Source organism: Puma concolor, chromosome B3 (assembly GCF_028749965.1).
Source record: "Puma concolor isolate L17-30 chromosome B3, mPumCon1.1.hap2, whole genome shotgun sequence".
Lineage (NCBI taxonomy): Eukaryota > Metazoa > Chordata > Mammalia > Carnivora > Felidae > Puma > Puma concolor.
Window position 1 is genome coordinate 85349998 of NC_141672.1, and position 15011 is coordinate 85365008.

At 44.0% G+C, this 15011-nt stretch overlaps 1 long non-coding RNA gene across 5 annotated transcripts in view; it reads right to left on the reverse strand.

Moving 5' to 3' along the window:
* Positions 1 to 15011, reverse strand: part of LOC112855623 (uncharacterized) — a 457783-nt gene that overhangs the window by 333642 nt on the left and 109130 nt on the right. For 4 of the 5 annotated variants that reach the window (XR_015252571.1, XR_015252572.1, XR_015252574.1 and 1 more), the window contains 2 exons: positions 7615 to 7683; positions 6285 to 6389 (listed from right to left, as the gene is read on the reverse strand). This is a non-coding gene — a long non-coding RNA (uncharacterized LOC112855623). Of the gene's footprint in view, positions 1 to 693; positions 861 to 6284; positions 6390 to 7614; positions 7684 to 15011 lie in introns of all 5 variants that reach the window. The other variant, XR_015252573.1, reaches the window with a different exon arrangement.

Consider the following 15011-nt stretch of genomic DNA (forward strand, 5'->3'; position numbering starts at 1 on the left):
AACTTCATGACACATGTAAGCACAGAGAAATTGGCCACTAAAATATTTCCACAGCATTGCATACACCTGCTTCTCCTTTGTACTTCTTTCCTCAAGTTCAACCACGTTTACCTTTGTAGATACTCCTCCTGGGAAAGTCCTACATATTCTGAGGATCTGGCAAGCTACCTTTTTTATGCACTTAATTCAACAAACATTTGCCTCGGTGACCTATGAGAGCAGTCCCTCTAGGAAACGGACAGGACAGGCTTCCCTTAACTAAGTCCCTCAGACTCTCAGGAGCCAGTGTTGGGCTCAGCATTTGGCTCACTTTTAGGAGTAAAGAAACGATGTGTGCTAGCTGGGATGGCACCAGTTCAGGTGCCCCAGCCCATGCTGTTGTGGGTAGGACTCTCTGGAGGTGTCACTACATGCTAGCTTCCTGAACTATGGTCCTTGGCTTGGGACAATTACTAGTGACATAGCACTTGTGCATTACCACACTGGGACTAAAATGCCAACCCATTAAAACCAGTCTCATCTTGACCCCAAAGATTCTGAACATGGACAGACTCGAGAAGATATATCCCTCATCTCGGCAGGTTTAGAACCTATCCCTTCTCTAGCATCAGCTGATCAAATATAGTCACTGTACCCTCAAAAGAATAAGTTGCAAGCACAAAGCATCTTTTAGGAAAAACACTTAACCCCCACCTTGAGTTCTTGAAGTTGGCAGTGGAGTCCCACTTGAGGAGAATGAATGAGCATGAATGCTGCTTCCATCACCTTGTCCTACCTAGCCATCCAAAGAGGTTCCATGGCAGACACGGTCAATGCCATGGTGAGGGTTAATGTGGCAACCAGGACTTTTCAAGACATACCTGATTTTGAAAGACAGTTAAAAGACATAGGTTACAAAATTATGGATTTATAAACCCAGCAACAAAGAGCAATGACCTCAGAAGAGTCTGTACTTTTCAGTCATTCCATCAAAGAGCTGAGTTTTGCAAGGTCTTTGTGGGAAGCTTCCAGTTTTTCAGTGGTTGGGTTGGGATACGTCTGTGTATGTGTGGGGAAAGGTGCTCTACGTAAATGGTTAAAAGATGAAATGGAGTTGATACTTAATGCCTACCACATTATTTTCATTCAAATAAAAGAGATATAAGTACCAATTATCAAATATAATCTTTAAGTCTTATTATTATCCATCTGTCCCTTTTTTTTTTGGCGAAGTTCCCAACAGCCCTTTAGTCAGACCGTGCCTCAGTTTTGCTGAGACTACTGCAGCTGCACACAGCAGGCTCTGCACACTCGGAGCTTTGGTATACACAGCATTCTACTCCAAGACTTTATCCCCCACACCAGATCCAACCCTTTCTGTAAAACCCTTTCAAGTCCACGTGTTGCAGGATGGCTTCCCTAACTGTATAAGCTGCAGATCAAACAACAGTTACACGGGCTTCCTGCTATGTGACGTACAAAGGGGTTTCCCATGAAGACCCAGCAAAGAAGAATGGCCTGCTCGCAACTATTTCACACGTGCACTGCGGGACGATGCAACTCATTTTTATTGAGACCTTAGAAGTTAAGGCATGAAAGTATCCCTTTCTTTGCTTAGCAACTGCTGATTTACTATGGTTACCATGGAGGGAAGCACGGATGGTGAAGGACAACAGACTGAGGCTCTCTGTTTGCCGATCCCTGTTCTGGAATTAACTAGTTTTTGGACCTTGGACAAGTCACTTCCTCTCTGCGAGCCTTCATTTCTTTAATTGTTACAGTATGATGACAGGGATGTATGATGCCTCAGTCTCTACCAGCTCTGAAGTTCTATGGAGACATTCATTTCATTTGCTCATTCATTCCTTCATTCTGGAAGCATTTACTGAGCACCACTGGTGTGTCTGCTCCTGTGTTAGCATTCTGGGAATACAGCTAGGAAAAGGCCACTAGAGCAGTGTCTCTGATTTTATGCTGCTTCCAATCTAGCTGGCATCTAATAGTTGCTAGCACACATCTAACAGATAATGACTCAAAAGCAGCAACAGTTAATTTCTCACTCATGCAAAGTAGAAAACAGGAGGTTCTGTGCAACAGGCAGCTCCCCTCCACCCCCGCCACAAATATTAAAAGTATTAATTCAGGGATCCAAGATTCTTCCATTTTGTGGCCCTCCCATATTCAACTCTTGGCTTTTAAGGTGGCCATGGTCATGTGCATCAAGCCACTGGAGAAGGAAAGGAAAGGTGGAGCAGGGGGCAGTACTGCATGCAGGAGGTAGTCTGGGTCAGTTCATGCACATATCACTGGTCACACAGTCCACATGGTCTCCTCTAACTTCAAAGAAGATGGGGAAATGTACCCAGGAATCCAGAGATCCAGTCAGGTGCCCAGGAAGAACAAACAGTTTTCATAAACAGGTAGTCAGTCTCTGCCAGGACATAAGGAGAGTGCAGGAAATGAGGAAAAGAAAAGGAGAGTCTACAGCAGAACCTGGGAAGGCAGAAGTCACAAAAAGGCAGATAGAAAGGAAGAGAAAACGAAAGCCAGAGCTACTCAAAGCAACTACAGGACTATGAGTGATTTGCGGAGGCATCTTGTGAGGCCTCAGTACGTGAATAGCAGCAAGTCAGGTGAATCTTGGGGAGGATAATGGATGACCAAAGAAGAGCCAGTGACAAATAGTAGCTCAGGACCCTAGGCCTCATGAGATGAATTAACACAGAGTACCTGAAAACCCATGAAATTAACCCACATGGTTTGCAGGTGAGCTAAAATGTTCATAAATAAGTCTGTATTTCTGGTGCAAATCAGTCTTACAAATTGGTGACTATGAGTTATATTTTGACCCCGGATGGATTTTTAAAATTTCTTTATTTGTTTATTTATTTATTGCCATTGGCATGATTCAAATATTGGGAAATGTCACATGAGAAATCCAGGTCTCCCTGTTCTCCTGAACAATGAAAAGATATGGCCATAGTGGTTTTTTATTGTTTTCATTATTTCATTTTCATGGTTTTCATTATTGAATAACAATCATCAGACAACTTCAGGTAGCCACTGACCTCCTTGGACTGGGCATGCTCTCTCCAAAACACCAAAGTCCTACAACTTATTTCATTTCTGACCAGGTCATTTCATAACCTCAGTCATGTAGGCAATTGAATTTGCAACCCCTTATGTAAAGAGTTAAATTCTTACTACCCAGAAATATGGCAAGAAGAACTAATTCAGGGACTTGGTCCTGAATTTGGAATTTTCCTGACTTAGAATTTTCAGGGTCTGACAACAGCCCTCGTAGAACACTGTATATACACGTCCACATATGTGTACATACATATGTAAAATAGAAACATGAGGACTTGTTTTGCTTGATGTTTGCTTGTTTAAGCATCTATTTTCTTTAACTCATTGTGAATTATTTTGAAAGCAAGGTTCAGAGTACCTGGCCCATTAAATGAACTCAGTTAAGACTTTTGAAAGACATCACAGTAAATTTATAACAAAAGCAATCACTTGAAATGAATTATAATGAAGGAAATAATGAGTAAGGTTTTGAGGTAGCATCTCTGGCTCAGGACAGATTCTACCATGACCCACAGCCCAGGTGGGGACAGATATCCCTGAATGTGTCAATGTGCACCTTGCAGAGAAGAAAGAGCAGGAAAGAAAGTATCAGGGCTGGAGACAAGAAGAGAGAAATTGGGGGGGGGGGGAAGGGACACTAAAAAGGCCATTGGTTCAACTGACCTTCCTTGGGCCATGTCCTGACAGAACTGGTCACTCTGCAGCTGCAGAAAACAAGCAGTCACAGCATCACTCTCCAGCAAGGTCCTGAGATCTAGAGAGAGGCACCGCACCTACAAGTTCTCAATGAGCCCAGCCAACCTCACTTCTGGGGGACTGAAGAAATCCTCATATGCCTTAGTGAATGGATTCAGTAACCAGCACTTTCCTACATTGTAGGTGTTCAGTAAAAATTGGATTGGGTTGGGTTGGACAGAACTGAACAGAGCTGAATCGACGTCACTCAGAGCATCGTGGGTAGCAGAACAGAGAAACAACCGGGCCTTCCACAAGCTCTATGCAAAGGGCTGCCCCTGCTGAAGGCACCAGAACTATCAAAATCAATTGAGCACACAAACAAGTCTCATTGGGATGATTAATTCTTGCTGTGAGGATGCCAGGGGATAAACGAGGTGCCAACATCAGTCAACTCTAATAGTTAACCATAAAGGGAGACAGGGGCTTCTGGCACAAGCTGCCTGACCAGGCAGAGTGGGAAATGTTGGCAGAGTGGCTGGTAGGGGCAGACATGTCTGGGCACAAGGGTGTTAGCTGAGCCTACTAATATTTTTCTTGGACAGTAATGAAAGTCTCCCTGGAAGTGTCTTGCTATTCCTTCTTACACTAACTCTTCTCTCCACTCTCCTAATTTAGGTAGAGAGAGACAAAGTTGTTTTCTGAAACAAAGTTGTTTTCTGAAATTTTCTGGGAAAACTGAAGTAGGGTTCTGGTCATTTTCAGGGGCTGATAATAGCCTCATTCATCCATTCAATCAGCGTATATTTATTGACAACCTACTGTGTGCTAAGTGCTAGATGTAAAGCAATGAATAACAGAGACTTGGTAGTTTACTCTCTATTCGGAGAGAAAGGCAGTAAACAAATAGACATATACATCAAACTAATTGTGATAAGCAGTTCAAAGAAAATGAACATAGTGCTCTGATAGAAAATTGCAAACAGCATGGTGGCAGCTCAGTCAGAGAAAGCCTCTCAGAAGACACCGAGTCCTAAAGGAAAAGAAGGATCCAGCCATGAGAAGAAGACCTAGGAACGATTGTTTCAGGAGAAGGGAATAGCATGAAAATTGTTTAAGACTCTTGAGAGTCCAACAGGAGAAGTTACTGAGGGCCTGGGCCATACGTGTACAAGTGAGGGGCCCACAGACTGGCCTGAAAGAAATAGAAAGGAAACTAATTTTGCAGTTCTCAGGTTTTGGGGTCTACATGGGGTTCTGAGATGTATGTAGAAACCCCTTCACTGAACGGCATAGAGCAAGCCAGAACCATGACCAGCTTGAAACTTGCTCACATGCAAAGGCCACAGTGCTTGCCAAGCTGGACTCATGAAGCATCCACGCTACACGAACCAGAGGATAAACGTGGGTCAGAATCAGCCCTGCCAGAGGCAGCTAGGGGTCGGATCTTCTCTTTGTTCTCCACTGTCCATATGCCAGCCAGGAACACGAGGTCAAATGGCAGCAGAAGGGTGCTTGCAGTACCCTAGAACAAATGCTTAAAGCTAGGGTAGGCAATGGGCTCGGGCCACAAGCAGAGGCACACCTATTCACAGCAGGCCTAGGCGAGAGGTTTAGGATGGAAAGCAGGTTTAATAGCCAGGTAGTTTATTATTGGGTCACAAGTTCACATGAGAAAAACATGATTCCTAACAAAAACAGACATCCAGACAGGGAGGATATTCTTTTCACAACGGACAAGACTCATCTTTTTGGTCTGGCAGCCTTCAGAGATATTGTTCTCACCATTTTCTTTACAGGTCCAAGGTTGCTAAAGGGAGAGATTAATTTTTATTGCTACGATTATCCGCTAAGCAGATGCCCTCGGGCCCTGGATGTATGTTCCATTTTGTTCTGTTAGCGGTAAATAAATTTCCTGAAGGATAATATAATCTGGCCAAAGTATCACCTATGTGGTAACTGTAGGCCAATAGCCATCAGATGTATTTGAAGAACTATCCGGGAAGGCCTTTCTGAAGGTGGGGTGGGGAAGTGCTGGACAAACCCTCAATCATGTGCTTGTTTTGTTTGGCGTTTGCTGAAAAGGCACTGACTCTCTGGCAAAAGTTGGACATGAATTCAGTGTTATTCACTTATCTAGCCTGAGCCCAGTCATTAAACTTCGACCCAGAGTTTTCAGTTCTTCCTGGTACAACAGGTTCTGTTGCGGGAGACAAGACTCCTAATGTGAGCCAGATGACACTTATATCCACTCCCTGTCACTGTAAATAGGAGTTAAATCTAACCAGAATTGAACAGAAGCTCTCCAGGCCTAGGTCAGAACTGACTTGGTCCAGGTTATGTCTCCAACTGCTCTGAGTCTACATATTTGATTATTTATTTATTTATTTATTTATTTATTTATTTATTTATTTATAAGAGTCATTTCTTTTGACAACATTGCTATATCTCAGTCAGGGATTCCCCCCACTTGTACTGTGCGTGCATGTGTGTGTGTGTGTGTGTGTGTGTGTGTGTGTTTAAGCCAAAGGAAATCTTACCACCCAGGTCCAGCAGTGAGGAGGTTGTGAAGCACGCATCTTTCATCCATAAAAAGACTCCAAACAATTCAGGCAGAAATTTAGCAAATGTTTGGGTTGGTCCCCCTGAGGTGGTGAAAACATAATTTTTCACGAACTTTAAGAGCAGTGCAAGACTTTCCACAAAATGATAACAAAGCCCCGAACACATCAGCACATGCAGCTTTTCAAGTCCCAACGTCTGTTCTCTGCAATTCTAGACAGGCATCTAATGGAGCAGCAGGAGGACTCTGAACTAAACAAAAAAGGGCCTTGAACTCCTAACGCTTTCCCTCTGTGGCAAGTGGCAATGGACAAGTCAGAGGCAGAAGGCAAAGCTTGAATCCATCCTTTGTGTCCATAGCGACATTAACTAGACTCACTAAAAAAGCTGGCTTAATAAAAACATTTAGATCAAAGACCCACTCTGTCACATTTTTAAGATATTGCGAGTTATTCTCACCTAACCATGCTTAAGTCTAGAGAATGAGGAGGCAGGCATGGGGAAGATGATGATGGGCAGCTGACATGGCTGGAATATTTGATCGATCTTTACGTTTGAGAGTATTCATTGTAATGGCTGCCAAGAAAAAGGCAAGCCTGTTATTCATTCCCTTTCCTTCAAAAAATAGTTCTTTCAGGGCACCTGGGTAGCTCAGTTGGCTAAGTATCCAACTTTTGATTTTGGCTCAGGTCATGATCTCACAGTTGTGGGATCGAGCCTTGTGTCAGGCTCCACGCTGATAACACGGAGCCTGCTTGGGATTGTCTCTCTCCTTCTCTCTGCCCCTCCCCCGCTTTGTCTCTCTCTCTCTCTCTCTCTCTCTCTCTCTCTTTCAAAATAAATAAATAAACATTAAAAAAAGAAACAGTTCTTTCATGAGTCCCATGCATTTATTCATCCGATCAACAAGCATTTGTTACATGCCAGGCACTGAGCGTGAACAGGATAGGATACGCAATGTCAACAACTAGGAATTCAGTCGTGGTGGTTTTCAAGCAGCCCCTTGAGTCAAGACTCACCAAAGTTCTTTACTTCTAATATTTCTCCATGTTAGTCACACTAAGCCAACACAAAAGTTGGGACATCAGCCTTCAGGGAGGAACCACACTATTTGCCCAACCTTGCAAGTTTAGTGAAAGACACACATAAAGAGTGAATGGTGTTTCATCACTCTGTGTGGAGTGCCCCACAGCCCTTTGCTTGCCCCTTTCCATTGTCTTGGAAGAGGGGTACTGTCTTATTCCCCTACTTTTCCCCACAGCCCCATCACTGTCCTCATGTACCACCCATGCAGGCTCTTGGACTCACTTTTGCATGTCCACTCCATTTCCAAGCCTTCTTTCAATAAGCTTCGTGTCTAATTGCATTTCCTCTTTTCTGCAAAAAATGAAGGACGCAGTGATTGTGACATGTTCTGAAGAGGTTTGCTTTACCAAGAAAGTGGTGCAAACTGGGCCCCCACAAGGAAATCAGAGTGAGTCACTCAGAGCTCTCAGCTTTTGCCTTGCAGGCTGTTGAACTCAAGCTCTGTGGCACCCAGCTCAAGCCCAGTTGTCCCAGCTAAGGAAGGGCCTGACAGGGTCATTTTCTAAACATTAGATTATCCAGAAACATAAGCCAAACAGGGTCAAACTGAATCCCATGTGGGTTTTTTTGGTATAACTTGAGAAAATGACCAAATACTGACAAGATGAAGAGTAAAGTCAATCTTATCTCATTGGACTGTAGCAGGAAAATGAACGATTCTTAGAAATATGATTCCAACTCCTCTGCCTCAGCAAACATAAGAGAGAGAAAAAAGAAACACTGGAAACTCTCATCATTTTCAATATAACACAAAAACTAATGACACCAATATCTACCCAATGGTACATGGCTGAATTGAAAGTTTGGAAATTGAATAAAAAACAAGCTACAGTTTGTTCATCAACCTGGGAATGACTGCAGGGAAGAGAAACAAGTTGAAACTTCTGTTCCCACCCAGCACCTGATCTATCATGTTTTAAACACAGTCATTAGTGATAAAGCAAAAGCAAAGAAATAGAGGTGAAGCTGGGCCCTACCAGAGAATGAAGTATGAACCTCACACAGCTTCCTCTTTTCTATAAGGTTAGCAAAAGCTCCCCTTCCTCCATGAAGTCCTCAAGGACTTCACCGACTCACACTTCCTCTTCTGAATTCCTAGAGCACCTATTTTTTTATGCCTCACAAGATGGAAAATTTTCAGATTTTCTTTCACATTGTTCTCTACTTGTGTCAGGTATATTTTCCTCTATGTCATTACTTAAAACAAGCAATCTACAATCACCTTCTCCTTCTCCTTCTCCTTCTCCTTCTCCTTCTTCTATTTTACTCTCCCACATAGCCTAGTTTGGAGCTGAACATATCAAAAGCATCTAGTGTTTTTGGGTAGATAATTTTGATAAGAGTTTTCCAAAGAGCCACCATGCATGGAAGAACAAAGATGGTTGTTGGCTTATTTCCATTAAGTGAGGCAGGGGGACCTTGGTTGAACACATCCGCTTGCACTGAGTTTTCTTTCAAGTTGAAGCCTTGAATATCAAGTTTCATATTTCTTAACGTTCTTCTTATGTCTCTTCTGTCACTCACCTGTTACCAAGGCCCACAGTCCAACCAGGTGACATGCACAACAAAAGAAGAACACCCAATAGTGAAAAACCCATTCTTGTCAAGCTCATAGACGCAAACATCAAAACATGAAAGGTCTGTCCATTTTTCCCCAGAGCTGGAGCCCATTTTACAAGTCTCAAGTATGAACACTGGCCCTTAGGGGGAAAACTTGATCAGCTTCATCCAAGTAAAATTTCATCTTTTGGACACATGGCAGGGCTGCTGAGTGACCTGTGAACAAAGTTGCTTTTCTCATACACATTTGCCTCAACAAGAAATGTTTCGTCCTTTGGTAAGAAGGCGAGACAGTTTATTTATGCTAGAATTTTATGGCAGGGGTCTCATCAGTGAGGTCTGACATACAGAGAGTGATCAGCTGTCTCATTTTCCCGAGATTGGTGGGGTTTCCTGAGACTCTGGAACTTCCATGCTAAAACCCAGGAACTTCCTCAGCAATCTGGGACTAGATACTGCTCAGATTCCAAAGGTCAACCTTCTCAGCTTCTAGACCTACTTCTCCCAGTTCACCTCCCCTGGTGGTCACATGCAAAGCCAGTGACCAGGGGTGCCCCAGGAATTCCCAGACCCCCATGCTATTTCCTTGGGATTGCTGTTATGTTAGTACATGCTTATGGCCCATTTGCTCTCTGGAATCTATCCTTGGGCAATCTATCATTGCCTGGGGCCTCTTTCACCTTATATACTTCACCCCCAAATGTGAAGCTCACTCCTAACCTTCATCCTCAGCTTGTCTTCCACTCTAAATGCCCACGTGATATTCTTCATCCTCCATCCCGTTAGCTTCTCAAGTGCAACAAAAACTACACCAAACTCAATGGGACCTCTTCATCTATACTTTTTGTTTCTCTGGGGTCTCATATTTATGAAAATGGCTCTGCCATTCTTCCAGACTTTCACCTAGACTTCAGACTTTCCTTTTTTCACAGCCTCCTTCTCCCAGGCTTCCTCCCAAGACTAATTGTGTGTCAAAGCCTGTGTGAGTAGGCAGTTCTCCAGCTGACCACCACCTTTCAGGCCTTTCAATTGCTGTGGCCCCAACCAGTAGAATTATCACCCTTTGCCTCACATTTTTCTCCCCTCCCACCCTGAACCCGCCCAGTGCACTATTTACAGCTCGGATCAGGTCACTACTCCCCTAAACACTTAGAACAGTCTCTCCTTCATCGTAACATAGCCAAACCCACACAGCCTTCAAACCCCAAATGGTACCTTCCCCATGAAGCATCATCTGCCCTATAGAAAATAATGTTTCTGGTGTCTAAACTCCTTGGGCACATGACTCTTCCATACTCAATACAATTATCTTTATGCACTATCATCTTCCCTTTTAAACCAAAGTCCCTGAGAGCAAAAATTATAATTCATTCGCCTTTTTATCCCCACTTACAATAAATGAGATCCAAGTAAGGTTGGACCTGAGGCTTACTCATGAATGCTGTTGTTTGACTTACAAATGTTTCTTCTATATCCCTGTGTCTTCTGACCACTTCTCCTCATGGAAGTCACCCAGAGGCAAAGGTCTGAGAGTTGAAGGCAGTCACTCCCTTGCCTTATTGCAAGTTTTATCACTGCAGGATTCCCAGCTGCCATGGCAGGCCAGCTAAAGGGGCTCTACCCCCATGGATTGTGAAATAGAGATCCCCTTGAGGTGCAACCTGAATTCTTTCCCTGCCCTCTGTCTTCACCTTCATAATTAGCACTTTTCCGACAGAGGCCAAACACTGCACTCCATTTTGCCTCCTCTTCCATATCCCCTGGGCAGCTATGCTCTGAGATGCCTGTTTCCTGACCCAAGAAACAAAGAAATGTGTTAAACTGTGTCAAAATTTAATTATTTCATATAGGGAAACAAGGGGGTTGGCCTAAGGCATTGCTGTCTGGAGGAGGCAATTCTCCTTATTCCTGTCAACTCATCCCTCCATCATGGAGCAAACATTCAGAGGTCCAGAGATTCAGAGGAGGGGAGAATTTGAACTTGTCCTTGGCCCTTTTTCCCCCTCATTCCACTCTCCCCCTAGCCCCACAGTTGCAGCATTCCCTGGTTTGAATCTGAGGCCTCAAAAACCAGACATTATAGGGATGGTATGCATAGTTAGAAGAAACGCCTCTGCTGAGAAGCTCCTGGGACCCTTTAGATAAGGAAACAGAGCCACAGCCCTTGTCACAAGTGCAGGGCCAGCTGAGTCCCACTCTGCAGCCATGTCCACATCTCCTTTGCAGTAATCATACACTTCACTCAATAAATGTTTATCAAAAACTTACCATGTGGCTGCTCTGTGGTTACTGGCAATAAAAGAGAGTGACATTCAAAACAGTCAGGAATGAGTGAGACAGGGGCATGATGTGGGCACCAGCCAGAGTGTTGGACCAGGGTTTTGAGGAGCACTGCTGTTGCTAGATTATTCCATTTGTTGTTAGATTGTGGGGACATCCCAGGCTTTTCAGGTGAGTGACCAGGGCAGCTGGGGCAGAGCAGGGAGGAGGGGAGAGGGCATTCAGGGGCTTTAGGGGTCAGTTTTTTGTCTACTGGCATTGAATTATTCCAGCAGTTTAATAACTGGTAAGGCCATGCCAATGTAGGCTGCTGAAGATGAGTCTTTTTTTTTTTTTAACGTTTTATTTATTTTTGAGACAGAGAGAGAGACAGAGCATGAACAGGGGAGGGGCAGAGAGGGGGAGACACAGAATCTGAAACAGGCTCCAGGCTCTGAGCTGTCAGCACAGAGCCCGACGTGGGGCTCGAACTCACAGACCGCGAGATCATGACCTGAGCCGAAGTCGGAAGCTTAGACTGAGCCACCCAGGCGCCCCTGAAGATGAGCCTTTGATATGGTAATGTACAAAATAGAAGGAGACCTTTTACCTCACAGATCCCATAGTATATCGTAGGAGATGGATGGCGCTGTGATCTGAATATCTGTATCATTCCCAAAATTCACATATTGGAGTCTTAACCCCCAAATTCCTGGTATTAGGATGTGGGGCCTGTGGGAGATGATCAGGTCATGAGAGTAGAACCCTCGTGGATGGGATTAGTGCTCCTATAAAAGTGACCTTATAGACTCCCTAGAACCTTTTACCATGTGAGGACACAGCAGGAAGTGTTTGATAGGAGGAGGGCCCTAACTAGAATCTGACCAGGTTGGCATGCTGATCTTGGACTTCTAGTCTAGAAGTGTAAGCAATAAACGTTTGTTGTTTACAAGCAGCCAAGTCTGTAATAGTTTGTCATAGCAGCCCAAATGGACTAAGACAGAGAGTAATCAAATACTCATACAAAAAGTATAAGATTCTACGTGGGTTAAAAATTACCAAATATAAAACCGTGGCTGTAAATAACATTACAAAGATAGGTATTCGATGCCGTGAGAGCACGCAATAGTAAAATCTGACCATTTCAGATTAATCAGGGAAGGCTTCTTTGAGGAGGCAAGCTTTAGGCTAAGATCTGAAGGATAAATAGGAACTAATAAATCAATGAGGGAATAAAAGTAAGTGCTGAACACAAGGACAACATGTGCAAAAGTCTTGTGGTGAGGGGAATGGGAAGAAGGCAGATGTGGTTAGAGGAGAGAGAGGAAAGAGAGTAATTGAAGAGGAAGAAGAAAGGTGTATAGGGACCAATATGGGGCCTGGAGTTCCATCTATCCCAAGAACAATGGCATGTCATAAGTGATTTAAAGCAGTAGGGTGGCATTATCAGATTAACATTTTCATGCTGACTGCGGCCCAGAAAAATGGCCAGGCCCAGAGTAGGAGGTTGGTGGTAGAGACTTCACTGCTTGACATCAAGGACACCTAAGGTCCTATGTATGCAGTGTTTTCCTCAGGGCTCTCATCTCTCACCCCAGGAAGAAAGGACTCCTTTCCGCAAGGCAAGGCTCTGACAGGTTTCTCATGTCACTGAAAATAAAGGGGTTATGCAGCAGAGAGAAAAAGCATATAGTGATTAAAAAAAGACATGCTGTCAACTTCTTCTTTAGTCGTTATAAACCATAATTTATTTAGCACACACCCTGACAGCCCAGTGCCTGACTAAACATTGCCATCCATTGCCTCCTTAATGTTCAGAATGACTCAGCAAGGGAGGTATTATCATCTCCATTTTATACATGAGAGCATCAACACTCAGAGAGGTAACTTGCCAAGGAATCGACAGGATTAAAGCCCAGGACTTCCTGACTGCCACACTTTGGCTTTTAACCCAATAGTGGTTTTTAAATGTGAACATGTAGTTGGCTCCATGATAGATGCCTGGCCTTTGGAGCTTAATGTACCGCCATCTTGCCCAGAAGGAATACAGTCTAACGGAGGAGAGGGTCACGCATTTATGTAACTAAGTATAATACAATGCGACGTGGGCTTTGACAGCACACATTAAAACCTTACATGAGGGGCGCCTGGGTGGCGCAGTCGGTTAAGCGGCCAACTTCAGCTCAGGTCACTATCTCACCGTCCGTGAGTTCGAGCCCCGCGTTGGGCTCTGTGCTGACCCCTCAGAGCCTGGAGCCTGTTTCAGATTCTGTGTCTCCCTCTCTCTGACCCTCCCCAGTTCATGCTCTGTCTCTCCCTGTCTCAAAAATAAATAAACGTTAAAAAAAATTTTTTTAATAAAAAATAAAAAAATAAACCCTTACATGATATTTTTCTTCAGGAGGGACAGTGATTGTCTGTTTAGTATTGTAGTCAGTTCAGCATCGCTATGAGGCTAACTTTACTGAATGACTTATGTGTGCCAGGCATTGTGCTAAGTGCTTTAAACATATTCATTTAATGTAATCCTCAAAGCTACTTCACCAGGAAGCTAGCAATACTGTCTACATTATGCAGGTGAGGAACTGAGGCTCACATCACTCAAGGAAAACCCCCAGGATCACAAAGAACACGGATAGGACAAATAACTCTCTGCGGAGAGCCAACTAATACTGAAGAGTGGTAACTTTAAATCTACATGAAACTGGAGATGTGTTCTGAAATGGAAAACCAACCCCAAGCTGATGCAAGACACAGCGTGTTAAAACTAACCCTAAACACCCCAACCACGGGAGTCTGACTGCAAAACAGGTTAGCCTCCCAGAGTCAGGATCTATGGGCAAACTGTTCCTACTTCTGGGAGTTGTTTTGACATTAAAATGTGAAAGTTCTTAAAATAAGGAGGGGGGCAGAGGCTCCAAGGAATGTTAAACTAATTTGTGGCAAAAAAGAGAAAGTTTAATATTCATTAAGGGGTTTTCATTTCAAATGATCGTTTTACCATACTGATGTCTAAATTGGGGAGCAGGGAGAAGAGGAAGAGAGTCTTACTTAATCCCTTTCCTGAATTTGCCACAGAGAATGCACGGCAGAGGGCCCTAGGGGTTTCAAGCTCCTCCTGCGAAAGCTGGGGTCTGTGGCTGCCGAGACCCTACCCAGCTCTTCCTGGCTGCTCATCCACACCCAAGGGCCAAGCCGGCTTTGCCAAGAGTCAGCATGTCAACCCCTGCCGTCTCCAGCACTTACTCAGGGATCCTGTGTATAGATCTTCTCCCAGAGGCAGAAGCTTTGCCTGGATTATATCTTCATTATTTCATCTTTAAATCCAGAGAACAAATGTTGGACTCCAAAATCCTAGGAAATATCTGAAACCCAACCCAGCAAATCTCCATAAATTAAGTAATGTTCAGCCTCAAATAGAAGTTGTCATTTCCAAAAGTCAGAAGGGTGTGTATGTCTAGGGAGCAGTCTGGAATGAATGCTCTGGGCTCCGGCTGCCAGGATCTACCTTGCTAACCAGAGCTCCTTTAGTCCCCTTGGGGTGGGGGTGGAGGTGTGGGTGCGGAAGGGGGTGGGGGCAGGCGCTGAGAGTCTCTGAGCTGAAGTCAATCTTTGCACTCGCTACCTACAAGGCAGACTTTGTGCTGGTTTCCTGGGAGGACACAATATGCTCAAAGTCTTGCCTGTCCTGAAATGTATTTATTCATTCACACATTTCATCATGAATTCTCCAACTCTATTTAAAACATATATGCCAGGCATGAGGCTAGATGCACTGATGGTTCATCAGTGAACATGCA